This window comes from Bubalus kerabau, chromosome 10 (assembly GCF_029407905.1).
Source record: "Bubalus kerabau isolate K-KA32 ecotype Philippines breed swamp buffalo chromosome 10, PCC_UOA_SB_1v2, whole genome shotgun sequence".
NCBI lineage: Eukaryota > Metazoa > Chordata > Mammalia > Artiodactyla > Bovidae > Bubalus > Bubalus kerabau.
The window spans coordinates 56,675,548-56,698,635 of record NC_073633.1 but is presented as its reverse complement, the minus strand read 5'-3'; the positions used below and the strand labels follow the sequence as shown (position 1 = coordinate 56,698,635).

The 23,088-nt window shown below is 44.3% G+C and overlaps 1 protein-coding gene and 1 long non-coding RNA gene across 2 annotated transcripts in view; one reads left to right on the top strand and one right to left on the bottom strand.

Annotated features, from left to right (window-relative positions):
* The window catches only part of LIPC (lipase C, hepatic type), a 163,371-nt gene that overhangs the window by 109,727 nt on the left and 30,556 nt on the right, over positions 1-23,088 (top strand). The gene's annotated exons all lie outside the window — the stretch shown is intronic.
* LOC129621407 (uncharacterized) overlaps positions 1-23,088 on the bottom strand; it is a 40,966-nt gene that overhangs the window by 16,825 nt on the left and 1,053 nt on the right. Inside the window, exon 2 of the long non-coding RNA XR_008699329.1 lies at positions 21,740-21,875. This is a non-coding gene — a long non-coding RNA (uncharacterized LOC129621407). The remainder of the gene's footprint in view (positions 1-21,739; positions 21,876-23,088) is intronic.

The window sequence follows — 23,088 nt, the reverse complement described above, 5'->3', positions numbered from 1 at the left end:
CATATTAGTAAGTGAGTGAAGTTAGGCATAAAAAAAGCACATGCTGTATGAACACACTTACATGAAGTACAAGACCAGGCAACCCTAATCTCTGGTGACTGAAGTCAGAAGAGTGACTAAGTCTGCAGTGGTTATTACCTGGAGACAGATTTCAGAGGACCATCTGGAAATGGAAATGTTCTCTCTTGCTCTAGGTGGTGGCTACAAGATTGTAAACAGAGGTAGAAACTCAGGCCTACATTTAAAATTTGTGCACCCAACTGTGCATGAATTCTACTTCAGATAAATAGATAAGCTTTATCACCTCCATAAAGAACGTCCACTCTGGAGCCAGACTGCCCGGGTTTGAAGAGGACTCTCCTACCTCAGAGGGTTTTGTGAGAGGCCAGTAAACTGGGTACAAGAAGTATGCAGTGAGTATCAGCATCGTTATAATTAAAGGGACCACACTTCTAACCAGCAGCTAAAGCTAAGCATTAGGAGAGGTGCTTCTGCATGGAACTAACTCCACTCAGTGTCATGTGGCAGCCTGGATGGGAGGGGAGTTTGGAGGAGAGTGGTTGCACGTACACATATGTCTGAGTCCCTTTGCTGTTCACTTGAAAAAAAATCATAACAATGTTAATTGGCTATACTCCAATACAAAATTTAAAAAAAAATTAATAAACTGAAAAAAATAGGAGAGGTGCTTCTAGGCCCCTCTGTTGTCCCCTCCTTCCACCCTATCACTGCACTGAACACAGAGTGGTCCATGTGGTTGAGGCACAACAACTCAATTAATCCCTTTCCTTTGTAGGTACCCCCACCCTGGTCCTCAAGACAGACAGACACATCTGCCATGATTCTGTCTTGTTTCACTCCTCCTGAATTCTCTCAGGAGGCGTAGTTAGGCTCTGCCCCCGTCTACAGAGATCTTCATCAATAGACTGAATATTTACAGAACACAGCATTTCTGATCAAATAGTTCATTCCGCTGGAGACGGGGGTATTGTACTGTGTCCCCTTATGAGTTATTCTTGGCAGAAGCAGCCCTGGCTCTTATCATCCCTTTCTTTACGTTTTAAGGGCTTGCATTAGAAGAACAGCTATGAAACAGATGAAATGAGGAGCAGATGGGATCATTCTGTACCTTTCCCCCAGCTGTTTCTTGGTAGATTTACCCCAATATCCTTGTCACTATGTGCTCTTGCTATCTTTTATTCTTCTCTTTGAAAAGTGGTTCAGTCCATAGGAAACAAACACAAGACTATGTAGAAAGAGCATTAAATGGTGTGTCGGGAAACTTGGACGCTGGATCCATTATCCAGATGCATGAGTGGTTTATATGTGTTTTAACCTTTCTGCACCATAGTTTTTGTTTTGTTTTAACCTGTTAGGTGAGTGATTGTGGTTTATGAACATATGTTAGCCATGGAAGTCCTCCTAAAAACAAGACTTCCAGGAAAAAAAAAAAAAACAAACCCTGAAAGCAGTGTTGTTTGGGTTAAAACAGAGGTGGACATCAGGAACCTACCCTCTCAAATTCTGCATCCCCTTCCCACCCACCCACAGCAGCCCCCAAAGTACCTCCACAGAGCCCTTGGGCTTAGGATCCTAGGAGCACAATTTAAAAACCATTACATTTGGTCTTTTTTTTTTTTAATTATTTCTCAGCCAGGTAAAATACTGGGTTTTCTAAAGGGTCCTCCTTTCTATTTATTCCACAATTTTAATTCACAGACCCTCTGGACTTTAAGAAAACACATAAGTAAAATCCTATATGACATATCTGCATGGAAAAAGCTGGAAGGAAATACACCATAAAATTAAGGACAGCAGTCATCTCTGCTGCTGCTAAGTCGCTTCAGCCGCGTCCGACTCTGTGTGACCCCATAGACGGCAGCCCACCAGGCTCCTCCGTCCCCAGGATTCTCCAGGCAAGAACACTGGAGTGGGTTGCCATTTCCTTCTCCAATGCAGGAAAGTGAAAAGTGAAAGTGAAGTCGCTCAGTCATGTCTGACTCTTCACAACCCCATGTACTGTAGCCTACCAGGCTCCTCCGTCCATGGGATTTCCCAGGCAAGAGTACTGGAGTGGGGTGCCATTGCCTTTTCTGCGGTCATCTCTAAGTGATGAGAATATCATAGCAATGATTGCAACAGATGCTGTGTGGTTCTCACGTTCTAGCATCACAACCCATAACCAACGTCCGAGAAGACCGTTATACCTTTCTGTTGGGCTGTGCCCCGCAGGCCTGCAGGTCCTGGAACAATACCTACACTGTGTACAGCCCACAACAGACAAGACAAGGCAACAGTGTTTGCTACTCAGGAGAGAAGGAGGCTGGGCTTCCCTGGTGACTCAGCAGTAAACAATCCTCCTGCCAAGCAGGAGACGTGGGTTCAATCCCTGGGTCAGGAAGATCCCCTGGAGAAGGAAATAGCAACCCACTCCAGTACTCCTGCCTGGAAAATCCCATGGATAGAGGAGCCTGGTGGGCTACAGTCCATGGGATTACAAAAGAGACAGATAGGACTTAGCAACTCAACAGCCACAAGAAGAGGGGGTTACCATCTGTAGGGGAGTTGACTTCAGGTTGGCTCATCAGTAACCAGGGATACGAGGACTTGGCCATGTCCCTCATAGCGCCTCAGGTTAACAACCATCACAAGGCAGGTATTTCCCTTGCCTTCACTAGAATAGCTTGTCTAACTCTTTTGCAACCCCATGGACTATAGCCCACCAGATTCCTCTGTCCGTGGGATTTCCAGGCAAGAATACTGCAGTGGGTCGCCATTTCCTTCTCCAAGGGATCTTCCTGACCCAGGGATGGAACCTGGGTCTCCTGCATTGCAGGCAGATTCTTTACTGCTGAGCCACCAGGGAAGCCAGAGCAGCTTCCAGACACAGATGAGTGTGCGTGCGGCTCTACAGGATACAGGCACAACGGAAAACACTTCTCAAATGGAATTTCCTCCAGTGTGTTCCATGAGATATCAGTCCCAGAAGTGTTCGACAACAGAAAGGTATGGGGGCAGGGGACAGGGCGACTTACCCCTACTCCAAAGCACAGTTGATGCTTAAACAATGCCGATCTGCATTAAATGGGCTTGAACTGTGCAAGTCCACTGACATGTGAATTTTTTCCCATTTATATAGTACCTGTACTTATTTTACAGATCTTTAAATTAACTAAGTATGGGGGAAAGTTTGTATTCAATTAGAGATCATAATATGGACTCAAAAGAACTAGGATTTGAGTCCTGATTCTATCTAAACTGCTTCAGCTTCCTGCTCCTGGGTGAGTCATTTATCTCCCCCTTTGTTTTTGAGGTAGAGATAGCAGGACAGAGTTTCCACTGCACAGGGTGTCGGCACCCCCGTCCCCCACACTGTTCAAAGGTCAATCACAGCATGCCATTTGTCCCTTCTAGAGGTTAAATGCACAGGAAGTAGCGTCTTAACGTCTCTGGCCAGCAGGAAGCCTGATTAATGTTACTCAATACCACATCTCCCAAATTTATTTGACTACAGAACTCTTTCCCCCACAACCCCTATTAATATCTCAACAAATTTCCATATGAGAACAGGCTTCACAAAGGCAGTTTTTAAAAACTGAATTGTGAGGCTTGAAATAAATGAGGAATGGCAAAAGAGGAGAGGAGAGAGAAAGAGATGATTTGGGATCTGGAGGACTTTGAGTTGAAGACAGAACAAAGGACTATTTATGATGCCAAAGAATGTCTGGAACTTTCTTATCTCAGTTCAGTTCAGTTCAGTCACTCAGTCGTGTCCGACTCTTTGTGACCCCATGAATCGCAGCACACCAGGCCTCCCTGTCCATCACCAACTCCCGGAGTTCACCCAAACCCATGTCCATCGAGTCGGTGATGCCATCCAGCCATCTCATCCTCTGTCGTCCCCTTCTCCTCCTGCCCCCAATCCCTCCCAGCATCAGAGTCTTTTCCAGTGAGTCATTCTACTAGTGCCTTTTTTCCCAGCTCATTCCTAGAGAGTAGACAGAGGTGAAGATGACTGTGTTAGTAGCTGAACACTCTTAACCACCAGAAGGGCACTACTAGTATTAGAGGGACACAGTGTAGAGTCGCTGCCTTTACCTCCCGCTTTCTCCCACTGTTGGCTGACTGTGACACACCTTTCCCTAGGAAGAGCAGAAAATTGAAATTATCCTGATAATTCAGTTCAGCAAATACCCAGCTCTGTAGCAGCCTTGTGAACACAGGTGCTTAGAGTATACAGATGCCTAAGGCGTGCACTGTTGTGTGTTTAGCTGCTAAGTCATGTCCATCTCTTTCAAGACCCTAGGGACTGTAGCCCATCAGCCTCCTCTGTCCATGGGATTTCCCAGACATGAATACTGGAGTAGGTGGCCATTTTTTCCTCTAGGGGAGCTTCCTGACCCAGGGATCAAACTCACATCTCCAGCTTGGCAGGTGGGTTCTTTTCCACTGAGCCACCTGGGAAGCCCAAGGCATGTACTACTCAAAGCTGAGTCAAAAAGTCAGCAAGAAAACAAAAAATCCCTTCCTCAAGGTCTGCACAGGGGTCTGGGTAGCACAAAGAAAGGGCCCACATTTCTCATTCCTTCCAAGGTGAGGGTTGAAGTGTAAGAAGGGGAGAGAGAACTCCCAGCAGAGGGAATGGTGAGAATGAAGTCATGGAGGTAGGAGCTGGCAGGGTTGCTGGGGGCTCCTGAGCAGCTGGGGCAGCACAGTGTGGACAGAGAAGGATGGAAGTGCCAGGTAGAAGCCCATGGATTACTGCTGCACTGAGCTGCAGTCGCTGATGACAGGAGGAGAAAAAAGAGGAGGGAGAAGGGGGAGATGACTCAGGGGGTAAGCAGGTGCCTGGAACAAGGGGCACATGGGAGCAGGATGAAGATGTGAGCAAAAGCTGGTTGGAGGTAGGAGGTGGAAAGTCAAGTTCAGTCCTCGACAACTTGAGCAGGTTATATAAGAAGTCTAAGCAGTGGCCACAGGACTGGAAAAGGTCAGTTTTCATTCCAATCCCAAAGAAAGGCAATGCCAAAGAATGCTCAAACTACCACACAATTGCACTCATCTCACACGCTAGTAAAGTAATGCTCAAAATTCTCCAAGCCAGACTTCAGCAATATGTGAACTGTGAACTTCCTGATGTTCAAGCTGGTTTTAGAAAAGGCAGAGGAACCAGAGATCAAATGGCCAACATCCGCTGGATCATGGAAAAAGCAAGAGAGTTCCAGAAAAACATCTATTTCTGCTTTATTGACTATGCCAAAGCCTTTGACTGTGTGGATCACAACAAACGGTGGACAATTCTGAAAGAGATGGGAATACCAGACCACCTGATCTGCCTCTTGAGAAATTTGTATGCAGGTCAGGAAGCAACAGTTAGAACTGGACATGGAACAACAGACTGGTTCCAAATAGGAAAATGAGTACGTCAAGACTGTATATTGTCACCCTGCTTATTTAACTTATATGCAGAGTACATCATGAGACACGCTGGACTGGAGGAAGCACAAGCTGGAATCAAGATTGCTGGGAGAAATATCAATAACCTCAGATATGCAGATGACACCACCCTTATGGCAGAAAGTGAAGAGGAACTAAAAAGCCTCTTGATGAAAGTGAAAGTGGAGAGTGAAAAAGTTGGCTTAAAGCTCAACATTCAGAAAACAAAGATCATGGCATCCGGTCCCACCACTTCATGGGAAATAGATGGGGAAACAGTGGAGACAGTGTCAGACTTTATTTTTCTGGGCTCCAAAATCACTGCAGATGGTGACTGCAGCCATGAAATTAAAAGATGCTTACTCCTTGGAAGGAAAGTTATGACCAACCTAGATAGCATATTCAAAAGCAGAGACATTACTTTGCCAACAAAGGTTCGTCTAGTCAAGGCTATGGTTTTTCCTGTGGTCATGTATGGATGTGAGATTTGGACTGTGAAGAAGGCTGAGCGCCGAAGAATTGATGCTTTTGAACTGTGGTGTTGGAGAAGACTCTTGAGAGTCCCTTGGACTGCACGGAGATCCAACCAGTCCATTCTGAAGGAGATCAGCCCTGGGATTTCTTTGGAAAGAATGATACTAAAGCTGAAACTCCAGTACCTTGGCCACCTCATGCGAAGAGTTGACTCATTGGAAAAGACTCTGATGCTGGGAGGGATTGGGGGCAAGAGGAGAAGGGGATGACAGAGGATGAGATGGCTGGATGGCATCACTGACTTGATGGACGTGAGTCTCAGTGAACTCCGGGAGTTGGTGATGGACAGAGAGGCCTGGCGTGCTGCAATTCATGGGGTCGCAAAGAGTCAGACATGACTGAGTGACTGATCTGATCTGATCTGAGGCATTGATGGTGATGATAATGGTGATGATGATGACAAAGATGACCGTGAACTCTACTTCCCTTCGCTCCTGGTTGTGGGAGTCGTGGGGGAAAGCAGAAGACAATAATCAGAAAAGAGAGTTGTTGGGTCTTCTCTGGAGAACACCTGGGGATAGGTAGAGCTGAAGCAAGCTTCCCCATCCGTCCCTGTTGCTTTCACACCCCCCAGTTGTCCTTCTGCAGAAGATAGGCTGGGCCCTTCCTGCATCACCACTCCCAGGACCCCAGTGGTGCACATCCAAGACATCTCCTCCCTACTCTCCTTCCTCCTCAGGACCTGCCTAAGCCTAGCCCTACAGGCCTGATGACAGACCCTTATGGGGTGATCCCACCCTCCTTCTTCTGGCAGGAAATGGTCCTGAGTGGTCACCACCTCAGCTTCCTCCACCCCTCAGCTCCCCAAAAAGCCTGGGATAAGCCATCTCCCTGCAGATGCAGAGAACCAGTAACACTACATACAAAACAAGCTCATATTGAAAACAGAATAGCAAGATACCCTCCTCTGAGAATGCATTATCTCCAGGGTAGATGCGGAATTCTAGTAACACATTCCCTGGGAAGTTTTCAAATCCAGACACACTGGAGCCTTGTTTCAGCCTTGAGCTGGGCAAAGGCCCCAAGCTCACCTCCAGCCTCCAACAGGCTCTGGCTGCTGCCCCTGCTCAGTCCTGGTGGATGGCACTTCATAGGCCACTCTTGCAGCCCCAGTGCTGTGGGCAGCGAGCCCTACCAACTCCAACCCCGGGCCCCTGCTTGTGCCCTTCTGTTTCTTTATGCTTCTGCTCCTTCCTGCTGGCCTCTCTGAATGCCACTGCTTTCTGCCAAGACCTCAGGCACTCACACATGCCAGCCCCATCCGCACTGATTTCGTGGTTCTGTGTCCACTTGAAGAGCCCACCTCATTTGCCACCCACATCCGAGATGGCAAGCGGAAGCTGCCTGCTTTAAAAACTTCCCAATTTCCTCCAGAGTTCAATTGCTTCCAAAAAGCCTGGCACATCTCAGCTGCCAGTGTGAAGTGCGAGTTCCCAGAGATGCCGATGGCACTTTCCAACATTTGTCACTTTTGACACATCTAAAATATCCTTGCTCCCAGCACTCCAAGAGCACCAGCCCAGATGGCCTGGCTGCTGGGGATGTGTCATTCTCTGAAAGGCCTCGGAGAGTCCCTGGAAGAAGCTTCCTGACTGAGACGCAACTGCTTTCCTCTTGCACCCCCTCCACCCACCCCTTCCAAAGCTGAGCCAGCTGAGTCCTCTGGGTACCAGAACTTCCTTCTCTGCCTGGCTTTCATGCTCTAGGTAGGCTTTTTTCCATAGAATTCCTCAAACTTGGGCTCCCCACGATGCCAAGCAGTTTGCCATTTGCTGAGCCCAGTCCCACCAAAGAGGAAGCCACCCACTTGGGAAGCTCCCTATGGCACCACCTTTACTCTTTCAGACCACTGAAGATCTCATGGGAAGGAGCCTAAAACCTGACTTGTTCAATAGCGGAAGTCAAGGGCCCCTGAACCCGGGAACAGTAAAGGCATATATATGTCGGTTTATCTCTGGGTTTTTAATTCTGTTCATTGGTCTGTGTATCTACTTTTATGCCAACACCATACTGTTTTGATTACTATTGTTTTATAATATAGTTTGAAATCAGGATGCATGACGCCTCAAGCTTCATTCCTTCTCAAGATTGCTTTGGCTATTCAGGTTCTTTTGTGGTTCTATATGAGTTTTAGCTGCTAAGAGCTGACTCACTGGAAAAGACCCTGATACTGGGAAATACTGAAGGCAAAAGGAGAAGGGGGCAACAGAGGTTGACATGGTTAGATCGCATGACTGACTCAATGGACATGAATCTGAGCAAACTCCAGGAGATAGAGGAAGACAGGAGCCTGGCACGCTGCAGTCCATGGGGTCGCAAAGAGCTGGACACAACTTAGTGACTGAACAACAATAACATAAGCTCTAGAACCTTTTTTATTTCTGTGAAAAATGCCTTTGGTATTTTGATAGGGATTGTATTGAACAACAAGATTGGTTTGCTTTTGTTTTCAGATAGTTCATTGTTAGTGTTTACAAATGCAACTGATTTTTGTATGATGATTTTGTACCTTGAAACTCTACTGAATTCATTTATTAGTTTTAATGGAGTCTTTAGGATTTTCTATCCCATGTGTTTCAGTTCACATTCCCCCACCCATGGTTTACTTTTGCCTTACAGAGTAACTCCAGGGCTGTTTGACCAAGTTAATGCTTAATGCTTTCCTCATGCTGCAAGTGTTTATCTTTGCAAAGCGTCAGGCTCAGATTCCAGGGCAGGAGAGGCCAGCACTCCTGTGAGAACAGATCCAGGTGTCCCCAGGTCACCCCTGTTCTGACTTTCCCTTTTCTTTTTGCCTGATTAGCTCTGGTCTCAAAAACTCTGGCATCTTTTATTTACTGAAAGTCAGAGATAGGGCAGTCTTAGGAGTCACAAACTCAGAACCAGAGGGACCCTGAAAGCTTCTCCCAACCTTCTGGTTTTCCAGAGGTGGAAACTGAGGCCCAACTGGTTTTAGGGAAAAGCCAGGTCTAGAACCCTGGTCCAGCTGAACTCAAAATGCCAAGGACGTCTCACTGTACCACCATGGAGACCTCAGAGCTGGCTGGTCCTATGTCCTCATTTTCTAGATGAGGAAACCAAGGTCTAGAAAATTAAATGACTTGCTCAAGGTCAAGCAGGATGAGTTAATGAGAAACCAGGACCTATGGAGATCTGCTAACATAGATAGTCCACAGTAGTTAAATATAAGTCAGGTAGTTCTGTGTCTAAAGTCACACTGTCTGTACAACAGATGGAGAGGTCCAAACAAGAACATGTTCAGTTGCTTATCTCGTGTGAAATAGCTTCATGTCAGACTCTGAGCTCTCTTCTGAGTCACCATAAACACAATTCAACACAGCCACACTCTAGACCATAGGAATGCAACTGTGAAGACTGATTTCAGGGACCTCGTGGCTGGCAAGCCTCCCATGGGGTGCTGAAAGGCCTCGCAAAGGAGTCCCTCGCAAAATGGGTCTGTCCCAGTGGGTAATTTAACTTCCTAGTGTGCAAGAGAGCCACTCTCCTGGGACTTCCCTGGTGGACCAGTGGTTAGAATCCACCTTGCAATGCATTGGTTCAATCTCTGGTCAGGGAACTAAGATCCCACATGCTGCAGAGCAACCAAGCCTATGTGCTGCAACTAGACAGCCCAGGTGCTGCAACCAGAGAGCCTGTGTACCACAGCAAAAGATCCCATATGATACAACTAAGACCCGTCACAGCCAAATAAATAAAGGAGCCACTCTCAGAAGGAGGCTCAACTCAACTACTTCCTGTGTGACCTTGGTCAAGATACTTATCTTCTCCGAGACCCAGTTTCATTGGAGATAGCATCTACTCACAGAGGTGCTATGAGGATGGGATAAAATATAGAATCCCAAGTTATCGGCAAAAAGTAAGTGATAGACACATAAATAGACCTTTTACCAGCCTTACCAATTCCTCCAGCACCCCATCACACCTTAATGAGAACTTTTGGGTTTTATGGATTCTCTGGGTGGGTAATAATTACAATTTCACCTGTGGGGGACTTATAAGATTGCATCAGCTCCCAAGTCAGCAAAATGATCCCACCATTTAGCCAAGTAATCCTATACCAGGTAATTCATCCTCATAGGAATAACTATTTGAAAAGAAAAGCTCTCTGTGTGAAATTCATTGCAGCTCTGTTACAAAAGTGAAAAGCTGAAAGCACAGTGCTCGTCTCAGATTGGGAAATGGATACATAAATTACAAAGCATTTCCTTGGTGGAATATTACTCAGCCTTTAAAAATGATGAGTATGAATACTGTAGGGATATGGAAAGATGTTTATTACATAATGTGAAATTTTAAAAAGCAAAAAGCAGTTATATTTGCACAGTTACATTAAAAATGTTATTTGCTTCTGATTATAGAATACAAACATGGGAAAATAAAAAGTCAGTCAATTAGGGTGATGAGAATGTGAGTCTATTTTTTAAAATTTGTTTTCTACTGTTACACCACTTTTGTGCAACAAATACCCTCTTTAAAGAATAGGAAAGAAAACCCAATACTTGCTCCAGAAACAATTTAGCTGAAGGCAAGTTTCATTTGTGGGAAAATGCCTGGCACAGAATAGGTACTATGGAAGTGTTGGTAGATAGAATGAATGAGTAAAGTGAAGAAATGAATGAATAGAACACCAAAGCCATGCCATTGGGAAGCCAAATCAGGAAGAAGGATTTGTGTTCTCTTTTTATATTTAAGCTACTGGCCCAAGGTCTGTTTGGAAAAGCTATTCCGGGTCTACTCTTCCTGTGGAGCTGAGAATACAAGGGTAGATGCAGCAGTAGCACACCTGAGCAGGTAGAAGGAAGAGAAAGTATGCGGGAGGCTAGGAAAGTACCAGACACATAGCAGATACTCAGCAAACTTGACCGCCTGCATGACCATCAGCAGCGGACAGAGCAGAGGCAATCTATCAGAGATGACCTGGGTCTACTCTGAAGACGAGTGTTATTGTGGGAAGAAGCTGGACTGGGGGCAGAAGCCCTGTATTCAATCTCCTCTTTGTCCTTAACTAGCTCTATAATCTCAAATAGGTCAGTTTGCCTCTCTGAGTCTCAACTTCCTCATCTTTATATACTAGAACAATTTATTGAGATATTATTATTTTGAATTTATTTTCCTACCACCACCATTACTTAGTTTAGAGGCTTTTAATGTTTTTGGAGGGGGCATGCCTCGAGGTGTGTGGGATCCTAGATCCCCGATTAGGGATCAAACCCATGCTCCCTACAGTGAAAGCTTAACCACTAGACAGTCAGGGAAGTTCCTAGAGGTATTTTCGGGACTGAGAACATGAGCCACTTGAGTCTAATATATGTTCTTATCTTTTGTAAAAACCTAAACTCATCAAAAAGATAACTCTAAGTATCCCCAAAAGATGAGAAAGTGAAAGGATGCTTAACTCCCTGACTGGGAGAGGATAAGGGCTGGTGTGTCCCCAGGTAGCAAGAACCCACCCAGAGATTCTGTGACACTCTTAAGGGAGGAGGTGGCATGGTGGCCCCTGCCTCACAGGGCTTCCTATCCCTAAAGTACAACCCCCAAAAGTGAAATTTCTGAAGGGACTGTGTGAAATGGGACTGGATTTCTTAGCAGCTGGACCGGATATAAAAAATTACTAGTTCAGAGGGTCCTTTGCCCAAAATTGGGATAAATGGACTCCACCCAAACCACACAGGATAGGGATTCAATGCCTCATTTAAGCTGACCAAAAGAAAATAAAGGAATGTGCTGCTTGCCACTCAAGCTTTGTGGACTAAGATCTCACCCAGTGGTGAGCTTGTTTTTTAACTGATGTTCTCTCAAAAACAAACACACACACACACCTTGAAATGTAGCCAACTTCCATGGTGTAAATATTCCCATATGGCCAATTTCAAACTACCAACATTAAGTCGCTGAACATGGAGAGTTGAGAAGAGGTGCACACAACTGGCATCAACACACCACTGCAATTCACACATTATGAGCTTTCTATGTCTAGAAAGTTCTCAAAGACCTTTCTCAGCATTAGGATTCATTCCAGGACAAAAGTTTGAGGCTAATTCATAATGGTTAAAGCCATTCACCTCTATCAATTATAATCTGCTGATTTTATTTATGTTGAAATATGGCCTAGTAGAAGTGTTGATACTCCTACCTTTGAAAAACACCACTCCACAAAAATGAGCTGACCCCTTTGTCAATAAGCCAATGTAAATTTTCCAAGCTGTATCTATCCTTCCTTTGCTTATGTGGTCTTGTGACTGAGAACAGACCATGCATCAACCCTTAGGGTTACTGAGAGGAAATCTATAAATCTTTCCTTCAAATTATTTTAAAACAATATATTTTAATCCATAACTCACAATAACCTTAAGGGTGAGATTAGGACTAGGAGATTACTTCTGTGGTGGTGGTGGTGGTTTAGTCATTAAGTTGAAAAAGTTGAGTCCAACTCTTGAGACCCCATGGACTGTAGCCCACCAGGCTCCTCTGTCGTGAGATAGGACTGACTACTGCTAGTCCCATTTTATAAGGGAGGTACAAAAAGGTTAAGTAAATAACCCAAGGCCATGCAGCTACCAAACAGCAGGGCTGGGTCATCTGAGCCCAGAGCCCAGACTGCTAAACTCTTCATAATCTCTCCACAGCATGAGGTCTCTCTATGCAGTCACAAGCCATGTACAGGATGGGGTTCATCTTGGGTCTCTTCCATCCATGGGGCCAGATTAGAAAGGAGCCAGCAATCTCTCTTCTTTTCTCACCTGGATATAAGTTCAGTTCAGTTCAGTTCAGTCACTCAGTCGTGTCCGACTCTTTGTGACCCCATGAATCGCAGCATGCCAGGCCTCCCTGTCCATCACCATCTCCCGGAGTTCACTCAAACTCACGTCCATCGAGTCAGTGATGCCATCCAGCCATCTCATCCTCTGTTGTCCCCTTCTCCTCCTGCCCCCAATCCCTTCCAGCATCAGAGTCTTTTCCAATGAGTCAACTCTTCGCATGAGGTGGCCAAAATACTGGAGTTTCAGCTTTAGCATCATTCCTTCCAAAGAACACCCAGGGCTGATCTCCTTTAGAATAGACTGGTTGGATCTCCTTGCAGTCCAAGGGACTCTTTAGAGTCTTCTCCAACACCACAGTTCAGAAGCATCAATTCTTCGGCACTCAGCCTTCTTCACAGTCCAACTCTCACATCCATGCATGACCACTGGAGAAACCATAGCCTTGACTAAACAGACCTTTGTTGGCAAAGTAATGTCTCTGCTTTTGAATATGCTATCTAGGTTGGTCATAACTTTTCTTCCAAGGAGTAAGTGTCTTTTAATTTCATGACTGCAGTCACCATCTGCAGTGATTTTGGAGCCCAAAAATATAAAGTCTGACACTGTTTCCACTGTTTCCCCATCTCTTTGCCATGAAGTGATGGGACCAGATGCCATGATCTTCATTTTCTGAATGTTGAGCTTTAAGGCAACTTTTTCACTCTCCTCTTTCACTTGCATCAAGAGGCATTTTAGTTCCTCTTTACTTTCTGCCATAAGGGTGGTGTCATCTGCATATCTGAGGTTATTGATATTTCTCCAGCAATCTTGATTCCAGCTTGTGCTTCTTCCAGCCCAGTGTTTCTCATGATGTACTCTGCATAAAAGTTAAATAAGCAGGGTGATAATATACAGCCTTGACATACTCCTTTTCCTATTTGGAACCAGTTACCCAAAAGCAAAGATCAGGCTGTAACACAGAAACTCTCAGAATGATCATCAATAGGGAGAGTTATTTTTATTGCCTTTTCTCTCTTCATTCAATTGCCCTTGAGCTAAATAAGGTGGCCAACTCATCCTGGTTTGACAGAATAATTGGCTACCCTACCTCAAACCAATCTGGAGTGGGAAATACCCGTGACTTTGGAACCACTTTAGGGAAGTAAGCCCCATTACCCCCAGAGGATTCCAGTACAAAAGGACAGATTTTCTGAATGGCATACTCTTTCATAATCAGATTTCTTGAAAGAAAAAAAAAGATCTGATTCAAGCCAGAGTTCCAAGGAAGTACAGGCTAAGAAGAAAGTTTGGAAGGGGAAAAAAAAAAACACTTTTCAGCAAGAAAACACAGCCTCTATTTGCTTTCTTTCCTGGAATCCACAAAAGGAGAAGCTATAGTCTGAAACTACAGGATAGCCAGCAAGATCAGGCAGAGTAGACAAAGAAAACAGAAAACATCAGACTTGTGAAAACGGTTTTCCTTCCATATCTCATCTCATCATCTTACATGACAACAAAATGGTGAAGACTAGAAAGCAAAAACAAAGAGTCAAAAAGAACAGGTGAAACAGGAATGCAAAAGAGGATGGGAAGATGGCAACCTCTAAAAGGTATAACTTAACCTCAGCAGCTCTAGATCTCAAAGCTTTTTTGAAGACCTGCTATAGAGTTGGCCAAAAGCTTGTTCGGATTTTTCCATATGATGTAACAGAAAACCTCTAACAACCTTTTTGGCCTACCCAGTATAAAATAAATTCATTTGAGGCAAACTTAGGAATGTCTGCTGAGTTCAAAACAATATTCTACAGGGGAATATAGTTAGTATCCTGTGATAAACCATAATGGAAAAGAATATGAAAAAAATATATGTATAACTGAGTCACTTCGCTGTACAGCAGTAATTAACACAACACTGTAATTTAACTGCACTTCAATAAAAAAATAAAATTTAAAAAAGGAAATTAAAAAATAAAAAAACAATATTCTAATGACCTGGAAAGTTACCCCAGCCATTTCAAGTACCTCATAGGAGCAATTTATGTGTGGGGTCCTTTGGGTTCAATATTACAGTGCAGTAATGCTAGGGTGTCACATTAGCTGAGGGATGCCACAAAGATTAGTAACTGTACTGTGCTCTATAACTACTATATCAGTAACTGAGAAATCCAGGCACAGAAATATTTTTAAGATATTAAGTAAATAGGAACGTGGGATATTTAGATCATTGCAAAATTCAAGATGGCAGGCATGAGAGAAGCACTGCGCACACCTGGGCAGAAGGAGAAGCCTTGGGCAGAATCTCCTTATCATCAAAGGTCAGCAACAGCAGCTGAATCTGGAAAGGCGCAGCAGTGAAAACATTCTCATTCAGGTTTTTCCATCCTGCTGTTGTTCTAGAAATTCTGAAGTCAGTGTTGCCCCTGTACAGATCACAGGTCTGACCACAGCATCCACGGACAGAGCTGTGGCTACGTTCATCTCATAGGTTTGTTCCATCCTAAGCAGAGGATATGGCCCAGAGGATGTTCAGGGTAATCATGAAGTCGAGGTCTTCCAGAGAACCCTCCCACTAGCCCCAGGCCTGGGAATATATTCAGTATGTTAACCAAGTGAAATCTCATGTGTGCGCACGCACACACACACATACAACACACAGATACAGAGTTGGCCATTTAGATAATGAATGTGAAGAAATTTCACAAACAACTCTGGTGGGGGAGGGGCACATTCATCCTTGCGGCTCCCATCTTACGCACATGTGTCCTCAACACCAGCCAATATACACAAGGTGCTCGACAAACATGGAAGGGAGCAGAAGCACCCAGCCCAGGCATCACGGCAGAAGACAGATCCTGACTCCTATCAGAGCTTTTTTCTGTAGAATCGTAGGTTCTGCCCTAAGCCAGCTCAGTTGCCTTCAGTCATCCACCTAACAATGTCCTTCCCCCCACCAAAATAATAATAATAATAATAATTAACTCTTACATGAAATTTTAGGAACACTCGAACCTGGGGGCTGACTTAGGAACAGAGAAATCACTTGCTGTAAGACAAATAATATTAGAAATGTAGTGCCTGCACCCAGCTTCTCCTTCTGACTGATTCTGAAGCTGTTTTGCTGCTCCGGGAACCCACTGTTCAAGGGAGACAACCCCAAGCCTCTCCAGCCCCTCAGCTTGCTTTCCAGGTTACAGGGGCTGACTCCCTCGGAAGGCTTTGACTGTCTGCCTTCCTTAGCATTCTTCCTCTCAAAACCACAACCTCATCCCCAGCTTATCACCAGTGTGTCTTTATCTGTTCTAAAGACACAAGAAAATAACGATTTCAGAAGACATGCCTGAAGAAGGAAAAGTTCCTATCCAATATAATGAGGACAGATTTCCTCAAACATAATGAAATCACTGAACTTCCTAACCATTTACTGATGAGTTGTGAGGCTGAAATGAGTTCATACAAATAAGACTGTTGGAAAAGTGCCTGGCACAGAGAAGGCACTCGATAAATATTAGCTTTGAAAAGTGCTGAATATCAATTTGGATGCATATGCCTATATAAAGAGATATAAATCAGATCACACCTAAGAAGCCAATGATTCTACTTTGGGGAATCTTTTTTTTTTCCTTTTTTAAATTTATCTGGCTGCTCTGGGTTTTAGTTGCAGCATGCTGGATCTTTAGCTGTAGCATGTGGGATCTTCAGCTGCAGCATACGAACTCTTAATTGCAGCATGTGGGCTCTAGGTCCCTGACCAGAGGTTGAATCTGAGCCTCCAGCATTGTGAGTGCAGAATCTCAGCACTGGGAGGACAGGGAAGTCCCTCCATTGGGGAATCTTTACTAAAACAATACTCATAGATTCAGACAAAGATTTATGTATAAAGATGGTCATCAGAACATTGTTAGTAACAGGAACAAAAAAAAGTAAACTGGAAACAACCTAAATGTCCCACGATAATGAAACAAACAATGCTATTTTCCAAGTGTATTTCTAAAGAATTTTTAATGCCATAAGAAAATTATCATGATGTGTAAAAAGGGATATAAAACGATTCACATGACTTCACTGGTAGTCCAGTGGTTAAGGGCCCACATGCCAATGCAAGGGACATGGGTTCAATCCCTGGTAGGGGAAGATCCCACATGCCACAGGGCAACTAAGCCTGTGTGCCATGACGACTGAACCCCACACACACAGGGCCCAATAGCCACAACTACTGAAGCCCTCTTGCCCTAGAGCCCACACTCTGCAACAAGAGAGGCTGCTGCAATGAGAAGCCCACATACCACAATGAAGACCCAGCGCAAGCAAAAAATTAATTCATTAATTTTTAAAAACGTTTCACATCATATGATCTCAGCTATAGACACTCCAAATAAAATCTATGGAACAAACACCTCTATAAGAAAAGGTTGAAAGGAAATATAATACTCCAAATATTACTTGTGTGTTTTTCTGAATAAGGAGATTATTCATTTCAGCATTTTTCAGATTGTTTATCTACAATGAACATGTATTAATTCCACAAAAAAAAAAAAAAAAAAAAACCATTAAGAGTCTATTAAAATATCACAACTAATACAAAAACTACTGTGAGGGTTGTCAGGAAGCAACCCTGACAAAATAATCCTGAGACTGTGTCCTCCGAATTTGGTGACCCTAATGGATCACCAAGGGGACAGAGGAGGTATTCCAGGACAGCTCTTAAACTTTCTAGTTTGAGCAGAAGCATGGACAACTGATGGTGTCATGAACCACAAAATGTAGAAAGGAAGGAAGAAGAACGAGTTGGAAGGAAAGAAAATAAATCCAGTTTGGCCTCACTCAGTCTGTAGTGTCAAAAAGTCTTCAGGCAAAGAAGCCCAGTCAAGAGCTGGTTATATTCCAGGTCAATGCCTAGGAGAGAGATTTTTGGTATATACTTCTGAGTTTGAGTCATAGTAGTGCATCCTTTCTTAGCTATTTGTAAGGCCTCATCAGACAACCATTTTGCCTTTTTGCATTTCTTTTTCTGAGAAAAAAAAAAAGAGAAGTTAAGACAAAGGAGAAAAGAAAAGATATACCCATTTGAATGCAGAGTTCCCAAGAATGACAAAGAGAGATAAGAAAGCCTTCCTCAGTGATTAATGAAAAGAAATAGAGGAAAACAATAGAATGGGAAAGACTAGAGATCTCTTCAAGAAAATCAGAGATACCAAGGGAACATTTCATGCAAAGATGAGCACAATAAAGGACAGAAATGGTATGGACCTAGAAGAAGCAGAAGTTATTAAGAAGAGGTGGCAAGAATACACAGAAGAACTATACAAAAAAGATCTTCATGACCCAGATAACCATAATGGTGTGATCACTCACCTAGAGCCAGACATCCTGGAATGTGAAGTCAAGTGGGTCTTAGGAAAGCATCACTATGAACAAAGCTAGTGGAGGTGACGGAATTCCAGTTGAGTTATTTCAAATCCTGAAAGATGATGCTGTGAAAGTGCTTCACTCAGTATGCCAGCAAATTTGGAAAACTCAGCAGTGGCCAAAGGACTGGAAAAGGTCAGTTTTCGCTCCAATCCCAAAGAAAGAAAATGCCAAAGAATGCTCAAACTACCTCACAATTGCACTCATCTCATACACTAGCAAAGTAATGCTCAAAATTCTCTAAGCCAGGCTTCAGCAATACATGAACCATGGACTTCCAGATGTTCAAGCTGGATTCAGAAAAGCCAGGAGGCTTTTTAGTTCCTCTTCACTTTCTGCCATAAGGGTGGTGTCATCTGCATATCTGAGGTTATTGATATTTCTCCCAGCAATCTTGATTCCAGCTTGTGCTTCATCCAGCCCAGCGTTTCTCATGATGTACTCTGCATATAAGTTAAATAAGCAGGGTGACAATATACAGCCTTGATGTACTCCTTTTCCTATATGGAACCAGTCTGTTGTTCCATGTCCAGTTCTAACTGTTGCTTCCTGACCTGCATGTAGGTTTCTCAAGAGGCAGGTCAGGTGGTCTGGTATTCCCATCTCTTGAAGAATTTTCCACAGTTTATTATGATCCACACAGTCAAAGGCTTTGGCATAGTCAATAAAGCAAAAATAGATGTTTTTCTGGAACTCTCTTGCTTTTTCAATGATCCAGCAGATGTTGGCAATTTGATTTCTGGTTCCTCTGCCTTTTCTAAAATCAGCTTGAAAACCTGGAAATTCATGCAGATGGTGACTGCAGCCATGAAATTAAAAGACGCTTGCTTCTTGGAAGAAATGCTATGACCAACCTAGACAGCATATTAAAAAGCAGAGACATTACTTGACCAACAAAGGTTCGTCTAGTCAAAGCCATGGTTTTTCCAGTAGTTATGTATGGATGTGAGAGTTAGACTATAAAGAAAGCTGAGCACTGAAGAACTGATGCTTTTGAACTCTGGTGTTGGAGAAGACTCTTGAGAGTCCCTTGGACTGCAAGGAGATCAAACCAGTCAATCCTAAAGGAAATCATTCCTGAATATTTATTGGAAGGACTGATGCTGAAGCTGAAACTCCAATACTTTGGCCAACTGATGGGAAGAACTGACTCATTAGAAAAGACCCTGATGGTGGGAAAGATTGAAAGCAGGAGGAGAAGTGGATGACAGAGGATGAGATGGTTGGATGGCATCACTGACATGGTGGACATGAGTTTGAGCAAGCTCTGGGAGTTGGTGATGGACAGGGAAGCCTGTCGTCCTGCGGTCCATGAGGTCTCAAAGAGTCAGACATGATTGAACTGAACTGAACTGAACTGAGTGCATCCTTGAAGCTGTGGCTTGCCTGAGGTTGCTCCAGTATTCTATGTGTTCTATGAAGGGGTTGATCAGATTCTGCTTCCAAGGCAGTTCAGACGCTCAGACACTGAAGCTCTACTCCTTCCACCCAAAATGTGACCTGAAGTAGCCCTTGCCTCCTTCAGTCATAGGACTGCTGCTGGGTTAGAGCAAAGAGCCTTACAGAGACTCACTGTGACTTACACTATTTTTCATACTGTGGGTGCTGCTTCCATTGAAGATTGTTATGCACCTCAGAGTCAACCACATAAAGCTTGCTCCTGTATATTTCACAGGAATGGTATTCAAGACGATGACCCTGCCTCATGCAGTGGCCTCTTTATACAACAACCCGCAGGAAAACCATCTCAGGCTTCAGGTCCAAGAAAGTGTGAGCATCTGGACAGCATGAATTCTGTAACTGCTATTTCCCTCTTTGATTTGGCCAATAGGAAGCTCAGAACAAAATCTGTGGCCTGTCTTCTGCAGTCTTATACAATCTCAGAGTGTGCAGTTTAGCTTGCTAATCTATTAACATTTCTGTTAGTTGTTTTGCCACCTTTCTCTTTGTCCTAATTTCTTCAACTATGGATTTTTACAAACCACTTAAAAGCAGAAGTTTCCTTCCATGTCATGCCCACCCACTAACTCTGTTTCTGTCTCCTGGAGTTGCACAAAAGAATTCTAGGCGCTCCGCCCCACAGCAGCCCTTCAATACTCAGGTCACAGAGCCCCTCTTTCTTCAACAATTTCTCCTAGATGTGAGTGCCTACAGAATCTTTTATCCTACCTATTTGCAGAGCAGGAATAGAGTAAATACACATAAGACAGGAATATACATAGAGAACAGGCTTGTGGACACGCGGGGAAAGGTAAGGGTGCGGCCAATTGAGAGAGTAGCGCTCAAGTGTATGCATCACCATATGTAAAACAGATAACCAGTGATAACCTGCTGTATGACGCATGGAGCTCAACCCAGTGCTCTGTGATGACCTAGAGGAATGGGATGGAAGTGGGGGATGACCTAGAGGGAAGGGGACATATGTATACTTACAGCTGATTCAAGTTGTTGTATGGCAGAAGCCAATACAACATTGTAAAGCAATCATCCTCCAATTAAAAGTAAATTTTAAAAAAAGAATAGCAAAAAAGAAAAAAGAATCTTTCATCCTTCCAGACTCAACTGATGCCTCATCTTCTCTTGGCATCTTCCCTAGAGCCCCTACACAAGGTGTCCTTCCACTGCCATACTCAGCAACCACAAGCGGCTGATGCTCACTCTTGCTTTTCCCACTGGACTGGGGACTCCTGAAACACAGACATCAGGCCCTGCTTGCCAAAAACTAGTACCTAGAGAGGGCCCAGGGCAGAATATAATAATATATGCTTAATAAGTGTTTGTTGAGAAACTAAATGAATGAATATATATACAACTTCCTCACTCACACACCTGCTGAAAGAGCCAAGTCCCAAGGAAGAAAAGGGAAAGCCCAGAAGGCAATGGCACCCCACTCCAGTACTCTTGCCTGGAAAATCCCATGGATGGAGGAGCCTGGAAGGCTGCAGTCCATGGGGTCACTGAGGGTCGGACACGACTGAGCGACTTCCCTTTCACTTTTCACTTGCATGCATTGGAGAAGGAAATGGCAACCCACTCCAGTGTTCTTGCCTGGAGAATCCCAGGGACGGGGAAGCCTGGTGGGCTGCCGTCTATGGGGTCACACAGAGTCGGACACGACTGAAGCGACTTAGCAGCAGCAGCAGTAGCAGCAGCCCAGTCCAGGTGTTTATGAGCCTTTCCATCTAACAATTGTTTTTCCCTGGGACTCTCCTGAATAGCTTCAAAGTCCCAGGCACTGAGGCCAGAGCTGATTCTCCCAGCTAAATCCAGAGTAAATACACATAAGACAGAATTGGTCCTACGAGGGCAACTGGGATACATTTTCATAGAAAGAATTTCATGGATCAAAAATACAAGATGCTGGAGGCTCTGAGCCACATTTATTTTAGCAACATACCCTTACATGGGTGCTAATCATGTGCCAGGCATTATCCTAGGGTCTTTACAAATACCACCTTTTTTAATCCTTGCAATGACTTCACTAGATGGGTATTATATCTATCCCCATTTTATTTTTATAGTCTTTTTAGCATTCAAGTCACCTATCCTGAAATGAAAGAAGATAAAGCTATTCAATCACTGGATAGAAGAAAATTAGTTACCTTGAGTCCCAATGCATAAATGGCTGACAAATCGAATGAGATAGCCTTTGATCTGAGACCTGGACCCCACAGAATACCACGTCACACGCTAAGCAGTTACTGAGCACCTCAGGTTTGTCCTCCGTGAGTTCACAGCCTGGTGGAGAAAACAGCATGCATCAAAACAATTGACCTTAGGATCAGGGGCCCAGAAAGGTGCTGGCAGAAGAGGGAGTAATTACCTCTGGCTAGAGGAGAAGGCTTCCTGGAGGGGGTGACGTTTGAGTACCATTGTAACAGATCGACCAGAGTTCACAGAGGAATAGCAGAGAGGGAAGTGAGAGTGCAAAGGCTCATGGAAGTGAAACGGCAAGGGGGGAACTGCAGGCAGTCTGGGGCAGCAGGAGAGCATAGAGAGGGGAGAATTTGAGGGATCAGGGTGGTCATTCAGGTGATGGCCTTGGCTGCAATACCAAGAACCTTAAAGTCACTGATGGGTATAATAGTCATTTCTGTTCTAGAAAGAGTCTTTGAGCAGCAGTGTGAGGGAGGGAGGTGAGATTAACCAGAGAGAGACCATTTAGGAAGCTGTGGCAATAAACCAAGCAAGAAACAAGTGTGCGCCTGAGCTAAGGCACTGGATTCTAGGAATATTTGGGAACCTGAAGCTTTGGACTGATTAAATAGCTGCTAAAATAGTGTAAGATGACACCCTGGCTTCTGACGTGGAGGCCAGGGGAGTAGTGCATGCAAAGAGATGGGAGCACCATCTGGGATTACGCTTGCATGAATGAGGACAAACTCAGACAGTCTGTGAGCTTGGGAAAGCCACTCTCGTGCCAGAAATTTTCTTCATTATCTCAGAGAAGTTATTCAGATTCTCCCTCACTTCTCCTTTTAATAAAATATGATGCATTTCATTCTGTCATCATTGTGAAAAATCATTGCCCTTTGCTGGGAATTAATAACCTTTCAAATTAATAACCTTTGGGTAGGAAAATTGGTTTCATTAATACCTCTCCTCATCATCTTTCTGTCCTGCTGTCCCCGGAAACCAAAAGCCCAAGACTTACTGTTTGAGAAGCCTGAATGACTTTGTGCTCAGAAGGAATGATCAGGGTTCTCAGTAACCAGGCTGAACTGAGTTCACTGACCAAAACTGCTGGTATGGCCTTGTGTTCACCCCTCAGACACAGGGGAGGGCCCCTCGGCTGGTAGGGGCTGTGGGAGCATCCTCCCCGGCTCTTGGTCTGATTCCTGATCTTGGCAGAAGAGATGTCACCCTTCCTGGGGTGCCACACCTTGGGACCACAGCCCCTCCCTCAGGCCCCACTCCACTCCTGATCACAGGGTCATGTCTCTGACCAACA